This window comes from Mobula birostris, chromosome 27 (assembly GCF_030028105.1).
Source record: "Mobula birostris isolate sMobBir1 chromosome 27, sMobBir1.hap1, whole genome shotgun sequence".
Classification (NCBI taxonomy): Eukaryota; Metazoa; Chordata; class Chondrichthyes; order Myliobatiformes; family Myliobatidae; genus Mobula; species Mobula birostris.
In genome coordinates, this window is record NC_092396.1 from 14,928,946 (window position 1) to 14,942,780 (window position 13,835).

Sequence of the window (13,835 nt, forward strand, 5' to 3'; positions counted from 1 at the left end):
GATAGTGACTCCCACATCTAATTTTGGACTCAATCAAATATAATCAATCCTTCATGCCTTTCCTTTAGTATTTTGTCATTGTAGCAAGTGGTTTGGGCCCTTTGTTGGTGTTGACAGATCAAATGCTCCCTATTTAGTAATGAAACTACAGAGACAATCAATGCATTGCAGTAGACCTAGCGATTCAGCCTCTGAACAAACCAAGACAAGTCAATCCAATCCAATTCAATTCAACATTGACTAGCCGATTCACTAGTTGGCCTGCTTACTAATGAAAACCAAAGGGTACCTTGTCCAATGACAGCTAGAAATCCTGTCAATTATCAACTAGTAATCCAGCAAGCAAAAGTTGGTGTTTGAAAAGCTGTAAGCTCAGTATTTTGATATCTTTATTTTTATTTTTAGAGGTGCGGCAGGTTCTTTCAGCCCAATGAGCCCATGCCCCCACGTGTCAGATTAACCTACTAACCCATACGTCTTTGCTGCTCCTTGTGGGAAGAAACCAGTGTGACCACAGGGAGAATGTACAAACTCCTTTAAAGACAGCAGTGGAATTGAACCCTGGTCGCTGGCGCTATAATAGCGATAGCTAACCACTGCGCTTCCATGCCGCCCTCAACTTGTGAAGCGATGTAGTTTTTAGTTCTGTAAATGGTGTGCTATTAGTCACACAAGGGGAGAGGAGATGTGGTCGAAAAGTATTGTGAGGTAGAAATTCACGTCACGCATTTCTGTGCACGGTGTGACGGAATTATATCGAACACCCAATCTTTTACTGCGACCGGGACCTTTTGCACTTTTTCAGAGTCAGCCCAGGCCACAAGCAAGAGTCAAATGACGTGACATGCATGGCGTGACAGCAGTTCTTTGTACTTTGTGATCTGCAAACAGGGCGCCCCCAAGTGCGCTGAGCGCGGAGCTCGATTGGATGTTTGAGGCCTGTTTGAGCTGTAAACAAGGAGGCCTGACCTTACCTGTTCTGCCCCTGTGGAATCTGAACTTTTCACGTAGTTCACAGCCTTGGCCCCCATCCCACTAGTGCAGCCAGCTTCAGGATGACAAAACTCGGTGCTGTGGTATCTCTGTGCTGTGTACCTTCTCCAGTGGTGGGGAATTTCTGGTCGGGGCCTGAGCTCATTGAAATCCATGCTGTGGGGAGTTCTGCCTTGTAATGGGCCAAGAGGGAAGTTTTAATTTGGTTTGCTGAATGATTAAGTTTCTGCAAGACTTAAATGTACTACTTCGCCGATAAACAGAACCCACACTGCTGGTAGATTTCTGCAAACAGGAATTAATTTTTTTGTTGAAGATAAATTGTGGTGAAATGCCACATGGTACAAGCCTTTTAATCAAACACTGTCAAGTTATCCCATTGCTGCTTGTCTTCCACTCATAGTCACAGCTCTGAGAAATCAGTGGCTCATGCTGCAGAAAAGTCCATGAGATTTTGTAGAGCAATGCATATGGAACTTCTGTAGATGTGCCCGGTTTAATTCACCACATATTGCAGCGGAATCTCTTTTTCCATTCCCTATTCTGGCTCCCCTCTTACGCCTTCTCTTCTCACCTGGTGATCACCTCTCTCTGGTGTTCCTCCTCCTTCCCTTTCTTCATGGTCCCCTCTCCTCTCCTATCAGAGTCATTCCTCTTCAGCCATTACCTCTTTCACCTACCACCTTCCAGCTTCTCACATCATTCTCCCTCTTCCCCCCCCCCACTCATCTGGGCTCACCCATCACCTGCCAGCTTGTACTCCTTCCCCTCCCCCACTTTCTTATTCTGGCTTCTTCTCCCTTCCTTTCCAGTCCTAGTGAAGAGCCTCAGCCCGAAACATCGACTGCTCATTTCCTTCCCTAGACGCTGCCTGGCCTGTTGAGTTCCTCCAGCATTTTTATGTGTGTTACAGTGGAGTGTGATTGTGTACTGACTTCTGGGAGATAGGTTCCATTTACCGCCTGCCTCATACTCCCTCCTCCCGCTGTCTACCTCTCCTCCACACTCTCAGTCCCAATGCAAAGCATCAGCCTCTGCCTCTGCAGATGCTGCCTGACCAGCAGAATTCCTCCAGCAGTTAACTTCGGATTCCAGCACCCTACAAGGATTCCAGCATCTACAACCTCTTAATTGCGGACTTGTTATTTTAAATTTACTATATGTTGAAGGAGAGGGCCGAAAGCTGTCTGAAGAATGCAACCGAACCGTTGTGAAAATTTAGAAAAAAAGATGAAAATTGGTATTCACTAAAAAAGTTCGCAGAAAAAAATAGCTGTGGTTCAATGTCATATCCGTGAAGCATTCAGTGTGTGGTACGCCCATAGCCTCAGACATTATGACCTTGTGCCGACATGGCTGGATGTTCAACATCCTTTCCGCTGTACTTTCTGCTTGTTTTTTTTGGTATGACTCACTCTCATAGACAAGTTCGTCTGAACAGCTAGTCCTTGAAGCAAACAACAACCCACTTCTTGTGGCTTTCACTTTGCGTAAAAGCCATTATCAGAACTTGTGGGCATTAGCTCAGCTGCAGAGAGATGCAGAGGAAGAGCACCACCCTTTCCCAGTCTAACCACTGATGTTAGACTGGAAATGTGAGATGTGTCGACGTCTTGCCCATGTGCAGCTCATTTGAACATTTTATGCAGGAGCTCGACTGAGAATATTTTTAATATTACTGATTCTCCTTCATGATAATTAATGTAATTTCAACATTTGAAGTTATTACTTGACAGAAAATAATTTTTGAAGAACAGAAACTGTAAAATTAATTCTGTCCTGGTTAATGAACAGATTTCTCTACTGTGGATAAGAAACTGTAGCTGTCAGCAAAAGAGCTGAGTTTAAATGGTAGAAGTTTCACCATTATAAATATCATTTCTAGTGTCGGTGAGTTGTGGTTATTTCTGGTTGAAGATGAATATTGCTAGATGTTCAGTCTCCTTATATTGTTTTGTTTTTCACATGAGGGTAGTAATTGTGAAGAACTATAAAATTGTCATTGGAAATATTTTATGGTCATGTTTTTACTGTTCCCAACCATTCATATTTCAAAGGTCTAAAAATGATTCCCTTTTGCTCACCCTTACCTCCGTGTCAGGCTCCCTTTGACGTGGCATCGTGAGTTGGGAAACTGTGAAATGCAGTTAATTAAAATGCTTGGCTGGTGCTGACATCCCTTGCTGAAGTTTGAAGGTGATCAGATTGTGGCCTTTAAAATGATTGAGGGTTTTGATAAGAGTCTATTTCCTGTAGTGGTGGTGATGATGGTATTCAGAATAACAGGGTGTGCCCTAGAAAACTGAGGAATGAAATGATGGAGCAACTTTTTAACATAAAGGGTAATGGGCCATCTGCATTGTTGAAACAGATGATCAATAGATTGTAGTTAGCTAAGGGATGTCAAGGATTGTGGAATAAAGCCAGGTAAAAAGAGTTGAGATACAGGTCATCTAAGATCTAATCGACTGCTGGAAGTACTCTTGGGGATGAATGGCCTTATTCTGCTGCTATAATCCAATGCCCCTCCTCTTAATGAATGATTTCTTTCACAAGGTCACTCGCCAAGACCAAAACTTACAATGCTACCAACTCTTTGTTTCTTTGGGGACCAAAATGCCTTCACCCTCACTTTACCCCAGTGTGAATGAGCAACTGTCTCCTTTCCAGAGAGGCAGTTGGCAGAACTGAAAAACAAAACCTGCGCTCATATTGTTTGCCAGTGGTGCTTGTTGTAGTAGAATTAATTTAAATAACAACCTGAGGCTCTGGGGACCGTCACCACTGTGCAGTAAACACAGTGGAACTAAAATTCTGCATCTTGCCCACTCTAACTCCAGTGGGAGACTGGTCGATCTCCAGGGATAAGCAGGAAAGGCCGTGGTTATGGCGGGAGATCAATGGAGGCCGTGCAGAACATCAGCCTTTGGATGCTTACAGAGTTATTATACGAAAGAACTCCAGGTAGTCAGCAAACGTCAGAGTACATACAGCAAAGTCCTGCAAACAGCGAATGCAATGCGGTGTTTTATGTGGTTGAGTGATCATGGTTGGCCAAATCATCAAGGCTCACCTCTGTGCATTCATCTCAGCAGGGAGGCGGGAGCCCAGCTAATGATTTCATCTAAAAACTACAGCAAACCACCTGAGAAATAGAAGCAGTCTCCTTCAGTAAGATCATGATCTTTTACCTCAGCATTGTCCTCCTGTTCTAACTTTGCAACCTTTGATTTCCTGTCTGTCTAATGATCTATTGATCTTATGTCATAGATATACTCGCTGAGTCTTCATAGCCTTGGGCAGTGAATTCCAAAGATTTCTTCACCTCCTAGTGAAGAAGTTTCTTTTTACCACCTTCTTAAATGGTCCTTTGCTTGGTTTGAGCCCGTGACCCATGATTGTAAGCACCGCAGCCGGGGAAACACCATCACAGTCAAGCCCCAAGAATATTGTATGTTCAAGTGAGATTATCCCACATCTTCCTTAGAGAATGTAGGCGCAGTCTGTTTAACTTCTCCAACACCCTCTCCATCCCCTCCTCAATCAATCCTATGATTCTGTGCTGTTCTGCTACATCAAGTATATCATTCCCCTGCACACAGTGAAGTGTAAGTTTATATTTTTGATCGAGGCCTAGAGTCAGAGAACATGACAACCTTTCGGCCCATCTAGGCCATGCCAAACTGTTAACCTGCCCAGTCCCATTAACCTGCACCTGGATCATAGCCCAACATACCTCTCCCATCTATGTACTCATCCAAACCTCTTAAATGGTGAAATTGAACCCATATCCATCACTTCTGCTGGCAGCTCGATCCACACTCTCATCACCCTCTGAGTGAAGAAGTTCCCCCTCGTGTTCCTCTTAAACAATTTTACTTTTCACCCTTAACCCATGACCTCTGGTTCTAGTTTCACCCAACCTCACTGGAAAAAGCCAGCTTGCATTTACCCTCAACGTGGTACACCTCTCTCAAATCTCCCCTCTCTCTCCTGCACGCCAGGGAATTAAGTCCTGACATGTTCGACCTTTCCCTAGAACTCAGGTCCTCAAGTCCCGACAACACCCTGGCAACCTGCAGTGGGTTTGAGTCATTTCCAAACGTGAAACTTGCCCACAGTAAAGTGGTGCTCCCATTAATCTGCTCTCTCCTGCAACTTCAGGAATCCGGAGAAAATACGTGGCGACTATTCCCAGTGCCTCTCAAGATGTTTGTGTGGATCTTCCACTTAAGTTATAGAAGGCGTTCAGCATCATTCCTTTGGGCATTTAACCCCATAATCCTGAGCAAGCAACGTGCCTTTTGAAATGAGTAAAAGACCACATTAGCCTCACTAGTGAATGTCATTTTGGAATGGCCTAACACGGTGATGTTGTTATGGTAATAGCTCTTCAGAGCTCTCATTACAAGCATGCTTACATAGATCTCTCCCCAAAGGACTACAGCTAACTGTCAGAGTGTCTGAGATGCGAATGTTTCATTTCCCTTCAAAGGAAATAAAAATAAAAAGCCTGATGCATCCCAAGCTTGAGGAGTTTCTTTATACTGAATACCTCTGTCTGGAAATCCAGTCTGTTCCCACTCACATACGTCCCCACTTGCAAGCAGTAACATAGGTATTCTTCAGTATACCAGCACTCCGGAGTTTATTTATAAAGATCCTGCCCGGCTCAATTGCATCAGAGCCTGAGGATTTACAATTAATTTCAAAGCTGTGGGTCTGCCGAGGGAACCTTATCAGGCACGTGCCTCGCTGTGAGGTAGCCACGGATTTGTCGGCATAATAAGATGGTAGGTGTGTTGAATTGTAAGGGTGCCCTGGCTGGCCTGACAGTCATCCTGCACATAGTTAGGTCCCGGCAGATCTGAGTCAGGTCGCCAGGCTCCAATTAATTTTGTTTCTCTGTGGCAGAGTCAGAATCTGGGTTATTATCACTGACGTGTCGTGAAATTTGTTTTTTTTTGCGGAAGCAGTAGAGTGCAATACGTAAAAATTACTATAAGTTACAGTAATGATATATAGAAAATGTATAAATGAGTAGTGCAAAAGGAGAGCTAAATAGTAAGAACATGGATTCTTAGACAGTTCGAAAATCTGGCTGATGGCAGAGGGGAAGGAGCTGTTCCTGAAACATTGAGTGTGTGTCTTCAGTCTCCTGTACCTCCTGATTGATGGTAGTGATGAGAAGAGGGCATGTCCTGGACAGCGAGGGTCCATCGTGATGGACACCGCCATCTTGAGGCACGGCTTCTTGAAGATGTCCTCGATGGGTGAGAAGGCTGGTTCCTGTGATGGAGATGGCTGAGTCTACAACCCTCTACAGCTTTTTCCGATCCTGTGCGTTGACGACTCCATACCTATTGGTGATGCGACCAGTTAGACATTTGGCTGAGTCTCTGGTGACATACCAAATCTCCTCAAACTTCTAATGAAATCTAGCGACAGGTGTGCCTCCTTTGTCATTGCATCAATATGTTGGGCCCAGTTGATCCTCAGAGGTGCTGAGACCCTGGAGCTTGAAGCTGCTTATCCTTTCCACAGATGACCCCTCGATGAAAACTGCTGTGTGTTCTCCCGATTTCCCCTCCCGAAGTCCACAATCAATTCCTTTGTCTTACTAACATTGAGTACAAGGTTGTCGTGTGGCAGCAGAATAGAATTAACGTAAGTATTAAGAGCAGAAGAAGACCACCTAGCCATGAAACCTTCTTCACCAGTCAAAAAGATGGTGGCTAGTGTGATTGTAATCTCAAATCTGTCCCCACCCCTTCCCCTCCTCCCCACGGAATCCAACATTCAATATGGCCCTTACTGTTAAAGCAATCATTATTGTGATAACAGAGCCATACACTAAATATATATTTAGAAGGGGCGGCATTAATGCCTCATAAATGCATGATATTCAAAGAAACATTATTACTCAAAAATAAAAATGCTAGAATTTTTTTAGTACCTGTGCCTTTTTACGTGCATTTTCCACTTATGGCTAGATTGAATTGGTGCCATGCTCTTAGGGTTTAAGTGCTTGATTGGATGTTCATATTTACAGAATTAAAACCTTTTGTCATAACAGTCCCGGCTTTTAGCAACGCACGCAGTACTGGATGGAGTCAGATGCAGGTTGCATTTAAACTGAAGAGCGATGACAGTTTCACTCAAGGGCCTTGTGAAAAGATTACGGAGTTAATCTTAGAGTAGGTTAAAAGGTCAGCATAATATCGTGGGCTGAAGGGGCTATACTGTGCTGTACTGTTCCATGTTCACCCACTGTCTGAAACTATATGATGGCATTTTCTCTAATCTTGTTGTACTGTCGCTCCTGCTTTCTTCAAGAACATTATATTTCTTTTGTTCTGTTGGCTTTCTATATATGACCTATCTTCCTCTCCTAGAGGTGGGACTCCTGGACAAGGGCCATTCTAAACAGTGTTAGCCTCTGTCGTGCCCCAACTAACAGGCCAGTACTGTACCAGCTAAATAGTAAGCGAGATCTCTGGTTCGCAAAGTGTTGCCACCACAGATAGGAAAGTAGAGCAGTAAATTCAAGGAAGCCTCAAGATCGGTAGGTCTTAATGTTGTCTCTTTCCTGACCTTGTGTTTCCTTCTCCTCCTCTGATCAATTAGCTCCTCCCCCATTCAGGCCTATTTGTAAATGATGACCACAAGTTCAGCCTAGTTTGAAGGCCCATATCTACCTCAACTGTGAGGTGTTTGTAATGTGCCTGAGCAGCTATAACTCATCCAACTTACTTCTCCCTCAACATCACACCTCCAAATACTAGATCAAGATCTCCATCTAGGCTACAACCTAGAATACAATAAAGAAGTCGATATCTTTTTCTGGACTTTAAAATCACCTTCTTACAAAGGGCTTCCACGCTTTGCTTTAATCTGACCCACTTCCCTGGCTTGAGTTGAAAGATAAATCACAACCTAAATCTTCGATATTGTGGGCCCGAGGTAGTCAACTAGTGAAGAGGCTTGTGGTGGAGGGCACAGGAGATAAAGCAGTAGGTTTCCTAGCAGGGTGGAACAGTAGCAATTATTAAAAAATTATACACACAGCGACCACTTTATTCGGTACACCTGTACTCCTGTTGTTAATGCAGATATCTAATCAGCCAATTGTGTGGCAGCAACTCAATGCATAAAAGCATGCAGACATGGTCAAGTGGTTCAGACCAAACGTCAGAATGGGGAAGAAATGGGATCTAAGTTACTTACAACGTGGATTGATTGTTGGTGCTAGAAGGGGTGGTCTGAGTATCTCCGAAACTGGCTGATCTCCTGGCACTTTTCACGCAAACAGTCTCGAGGGTTTACAGAGAATGGCGCAAAAAAAACCCAAAAATCATCCAGTGACCCAATAACCACATGTGCAGAAGGGCATCTCTGAACGCACAACACGCTGAACCTGTGGGCTACTGCAGCAGAAGACAGTGGACATGCACTCAGTGGCCACGTTTTTAGATACAGGATGTACCACTGAGTACGTTATTCATCATTTACAGTACTAGTGGAAAGAGGTGGGTGCAAAAGCAGCAAGCCTCTGAGAGGGGCTGTGCAAAAAGTTTGGGAATTCCTGAGCAGGCTGCAAGATACAAGATCACTCCGGTCGTCACCACTGCACATTTCAAGTTGAACTTGACAAGACAATTTTTCAGGCGCTATCATTCTCCAAAACTTCTACTTCTTCCTAGCCAGGAATCCTGAAATCAATTACAGTGCCTTCAACAATCACGGCACCCACCCTGCCTGGGATTTGTTAACGCTGTATCAAATCCAAGGTCACATCTGGCTAACCCTGATGGATACCACGATGCCTAAACACAGGGAACCATTTGAAGACATATTAACGCAAATATAATGTAAGATGTCTGTCAGCTCAATCTGGTTCCTACACACGCTGCATTTACAGGCTGTTTTAACTTTTCAGAATTGGCATTTGTTTACACGCCTGTTTTTAGGATTGCTTGTTAATGGATTTACGATCGGTGCTTAAAAACCTTCAAGACAACTCATCGAAGATCAGAACACATCAGTGTACAACATAAACATCAAGCCTCCTCTGGATTTTAATCATTGAAAGTACTTGGAATGCTGGGCAGTTATGCTTATTTGTAAAGGGGGTTTGGAGTTTTAGGTCGGTGGAATTCCTGAATTAACAGGGATTTGCAGATGTTGTTATTCTGACCACATTGTTCTATGCAGAGTGCCCATCAATGGCATTGTTTTTCCTTTCGTTTTTTCCGTCTTTGTCCAGATGCAAACAAGTCTTCACATCACAGATGACATCATCGTACAAGCCTCTTGTTTACAGACTTTGAACGGTGTCTTGCGGGGCAGGACTCCAAAGGACAGTGGCACATTTCAGCTTGAGCCAGTCAACTTTTTCTTTTTCAGTGAAAACTGCGGATTGAACTTTAACCCTGGGAAGAAGAATAGCGAATGTTCCAATGTTGATGGGAAAGCTGTGTGTGTGTGTGTGTGTGTGTGTGTGTGTGTGTGTGTGTGTGTGTGTGTGTGTGTTGGGGGGGGGAATTCTGAGAAATCCTGGAGAGGATCACAAGGACTGGATCTGGCCGGGGAAGAGGGGAGCCATTCAGATATGAGAAGGGAGATTCCAAATGCTGCTTGAAAATTGGGCAGTTAGTCTGATTTTCTTCTTGTGAACATGGACAGCTGCTTCTGCTGAGTGTTTTTTTTTTTCTCCCCCCACCCCTCCCCAACTTTGAGCTGCATGCTGGAGAAAGGAAAAGAGTGGGCCACTAACCTTGCAGTGCACGGGTCACCGATTCTGCCAGTCTCTTGGTTGTTCCTCCGCACTATAATAATAGCCTTTATCCGGGGTCAGATTTAGTTCGGCGGGCTCACACAACAAATCCTTTCATCTGAAAGCATTTTTAGAAATGCCTCTCACAAAGCCGCTCTAAGACAATGCCTGCCAATGAACTGCTCTAGTGTAGAAAAGTAAAGCTCTGGACTTCTGGCTTTTCAGCCAATGGAACTTATTCAGATGAGTTGCCGCTCAAGTGAAGTACTGAGATAGGATGAGTGTTTTAATTGTTTTGGCGCACAGAGCTCTCTGTTTTCATACTTCTCCTGAGCCATAGAGCAAACCCATCTCAAAGAAATCTTACTGGTCGGTTATCGATTCAATTCGCTTTTAGTAGCAAAGGAAATGTCTGCTGAAGAATGTTTTGTGTGCTGTATATGCGTACTTGCCAAGCAGCAGCACCAAGATGCAGTTTGTTCTGCTGCATTGCAAAGGGCTTTTTGCAAGGTTTGTTGGTGACGAGCATTTCTTCCCAAGCTGTCCTCCCTGTAATAAAGATCACGCTTCATCGACTTCTCCATTCGTCATTTTCTTTTCAGTGGGAGTCGTTCAGAGTGCGGGTTGCTGTGCTAGAAGGAGTTGGTTGGCCATTTGTTGATTACTGAGCAGCTTCCCAGTCGGATAGGGGTATGCGTCTGATCCCAATCCAAATTTCAGAGCATTCCAGTCTTAGCTGTTTTCATTGAAACCAGCTGTCTCATATCTTCGGAACTATAGGTGCATTTCTTCTTAATTTGAACGCCATGGTTTCACTAGCTAAAATCAGGCTTCAGACACACTCCAATTAGCATTAACTCAAACTCTTGATGCTTGCTTAAACGGAGGTTTGCTCAGTAGCTCTCTATACATAATATTGGAAGTGGCCTGTGTGCATGGGCACAAACTACACTGCCCCACAGCCTGGTATGGAAACACTGATGTCTTTGAGCGGAAAATCCCACCAAAGGAAGTGGTTTTGCCCTCTACATCACGGGTGAAGCCCGCCCAACCGTTCTCGTGAACGGCACATCCACATGAAACTGTTGGAGGAAAGCGGCATGCATCATCAGAGAACCTCACCACCCAGGCCGTGCTCTTTTCTTGCTGCGGCTGTCGGAAAGGAAGCAGAAGAGCCCCGGGACTCGCACCACCAGGTTCAAGAACAGTTACTACCCCTCAACCATCAGGATTTTGAGCAAAAGGGGATAACTGCACTCATCTATTGAGATGTTCCCACAACCGGTGGTCTCACTTTATGGACTCTATCTTGTTATTTCACATTCTCATTATTTATTGCTGTTTATTTATGTTTGTACTTACACAATAGTTGCTTTCTGCACTCTGATCTTTCATTGATCCTGTTATGGTTACTATTCTATAGATTTGCTGCATATGCCTGCAGGAAAATGAACCTCAGGGTTGTATGTGGTGACATATATATGTACTCTGATAATAAAATTTACTCTAAACTTTCAACCAGGGATTCCCAACTTTTTTTTATGCCGTGGACCAATACCATTGAGCAAAGAGGTTTGTGTACCCCAGGCTGGGAACGCCTGGGTTCAGACAAATGAACACTGCAGTGTTGTCCTTGCATAGAAAGACCATTCAGCATCTCACTTGATGGAAGGGGATACAGCAAAGCCAGTGTGCCATTGATTAACTTAAAGATTAGCTTTCTTTGGCACGTGGACACACATCAAAGCGTACAATGAAATGAGTCATTTCTGTCGATGACCGGCACAGTCTGAGGATGTGCTACAGACAGCCCACAGGTGCTGCCCTGCTACTGGTCCCAACTTGGCGTACCCTCACTAACTTTAATCTTCGGAATGTGGGAGGGACGATTAGCTTTTGTTGTACTGCAGGTTGTGGTCTTTACTGAGGGGCCTTGCTACTGCACGCTTGGCGGGTGGAGGGTGCTGATGCTTTTTTGCGGAACTGGGTGGGGGAGGGTCGTTGCTTTGCTCCTACTTGTGCATGGGGGGGGCCTACTGTCACTCATTCTCTGGGGCACTCTTCTGTTTCTGTGGATGTCTGTGAAGGATAAGAATTTCAGGATGTATCTTGTATGCATTTCTCTGACATTAAATGGAGCTATTGGCCACAGGAAATACGTACCAACTCCTTACAGCCAGTGGTGGCAATTGAACCCCAGTCGCTGGTACAGTAAATCATTATGCTAACCACTACTGTGTCTATGCTAGCCACCCCATTAGTGCTTGTCCTTGGTATAGGGGGAGAGTGAGGATCTGTTGCAAGCCTCCTTGCTGTTTCTGAAGGTTAATTCAGCAGGTAGAGCACGTTCAGCATCCCTTGCGAGTCTGCTGGGTTTGGCCTGGGCTTGTAGGTGGAGCTGTCGGTGGGAAATGCTAAATTTCTCGAGGCCCGGGGTGACCCTGTCATTGTGTCGAAACACTGGCCTTCCACAGAGGGTGTGGGGGGCTTGGCCTCTGGCAGATGATCTCGAGCGTCCAGCATTGTGTGAGGGCCGGCTCTCTTGTTGGGTTTCAAAAGGTAGTAAATGCGATCAGCCTGCAGAGTGTAGAGGTGAGAGTTCTAACAAACCCTGGCATTGGGTTGGGGCAAAATATTGAAATCCTGTCAGGTCAGCTAAAGAACTTAAATTCAGGTTTTTTTGTAAATTAGCCCAAAATGAGAAGGTAATGTCAGTAAAAGTGATTGTTAAACCATCAAATTGTCAGAAGCTCCATCTGCTTCACTTCAGGGAAGGAAACTTATTGTCTAGTTTGAATTATGTTCTGATCCCCTCCCCCCTTGTTGCTTTAGACTGCCCTCCCAATGAGCCACTTTCTCTGGGCATTTAGTACAATGGTTACATCCCAAAAACTAAAGATTAAGCAAGCAAACCACAATCTTTTGCGTATGATGTACAATATCTGCTTTGTGTGGTGTAAATGACGTGTTAAGCAGGGCCAATTCCTAATAGTTTCACGGATGCATATTTAAAATGTGCGTTTTTGTCTGGTTAGAATTTAAGTCATTAAATGAGGGTGGATTATATTAAACAGTATTTGAGTTCTTTTTGAAATTCTTCAGAGATGCTGCTTTGTCCCACAAAGGGTTACTGGTTTATAGAATAGGAGATTTTTGGCCCACTGTGTCTGTTTCACACTTGACCCACAAAAGAGGCCGTGTTCGAGCAGTTTTTTTTCCAGCATTCACTTGCGAGCCTGAAATTGATGTCTTGTCCGAACAAAATGTTCTGTGTGCTGACAGAAAAATAACAGCCTCCCTTTGGCATTGTCACCTGTTGTGGTTTTAGTGCTGGAGCCCCCAACTGAGAGGTTTGCAGAAACGGAGGGGCATTTGCCAAATACCTAACTGGTGCTATCATCACTGCCGTTCCAGACACAGTCCTGTTGTTGATCAAATCTTTGCAGGCTGGGGGCTCTGCATTGTATCAGGGTAATTTACATGCCATGTCTTGCAATTCACAGGGTAGACAAAGCAGTTTTTGGCAGCTGACCCAATATGCACACTACAGCTGCAAGCTCTAAAATTGGTGACAAGTTGAATTTCAGAGGGGGGAGAAAAACACGTTTTGCTGCTTTGAAGGAGTGGAGAGGTTTATCCTTAACCCCCCCCCCCCCAGCCCCTCTCACATCCATAATTATCCCTTCTATGTTTGATTTGATTACACAATTCATTTGTTGTTTTCAAGAAACTGCCAAACAGATAAATTCTGCAAGAATGTTAGCTATCTTAAAAAAAAGCTCTGCTTGGCAAGTTATTTGTTGTGACTCCTTGGGCCTTGTTTGCATGAAGGAGCAACACAAAAGTCAGTAAAATCTTTCTTTTGATTTAACCGTTAAAAGATCCAGAATTATTTGCACAGCAGACAAGCATCCTCTATTTCTGATGCGCCGTTCATTGTAGTATTAGTGCTAGATTTGTCTCATCTGAGCAGCATGGAGCTGATAACCCACACGGACCCAGGCAGCGGCTGGGACAACTATCATGAACACCCTTTGGCCAAGTAGGGCATCATCTTCTGTAAAGA

General features: G+C 44.3%; 1 protein-coding gene across 2 annotated transcripts in view; it reads left to right on the forward strand.

Moving 5' to 3' along the window:
* The window catches only part of skia (v-ski avian sarcoma viral oncogene homolog a), a 171,028-nt gene that overhangs the window by 134,884 nt on the left and 22,309 nt on the right, over positions 1–13,835 (forward strand). The window lies entirely within an intron of this gene.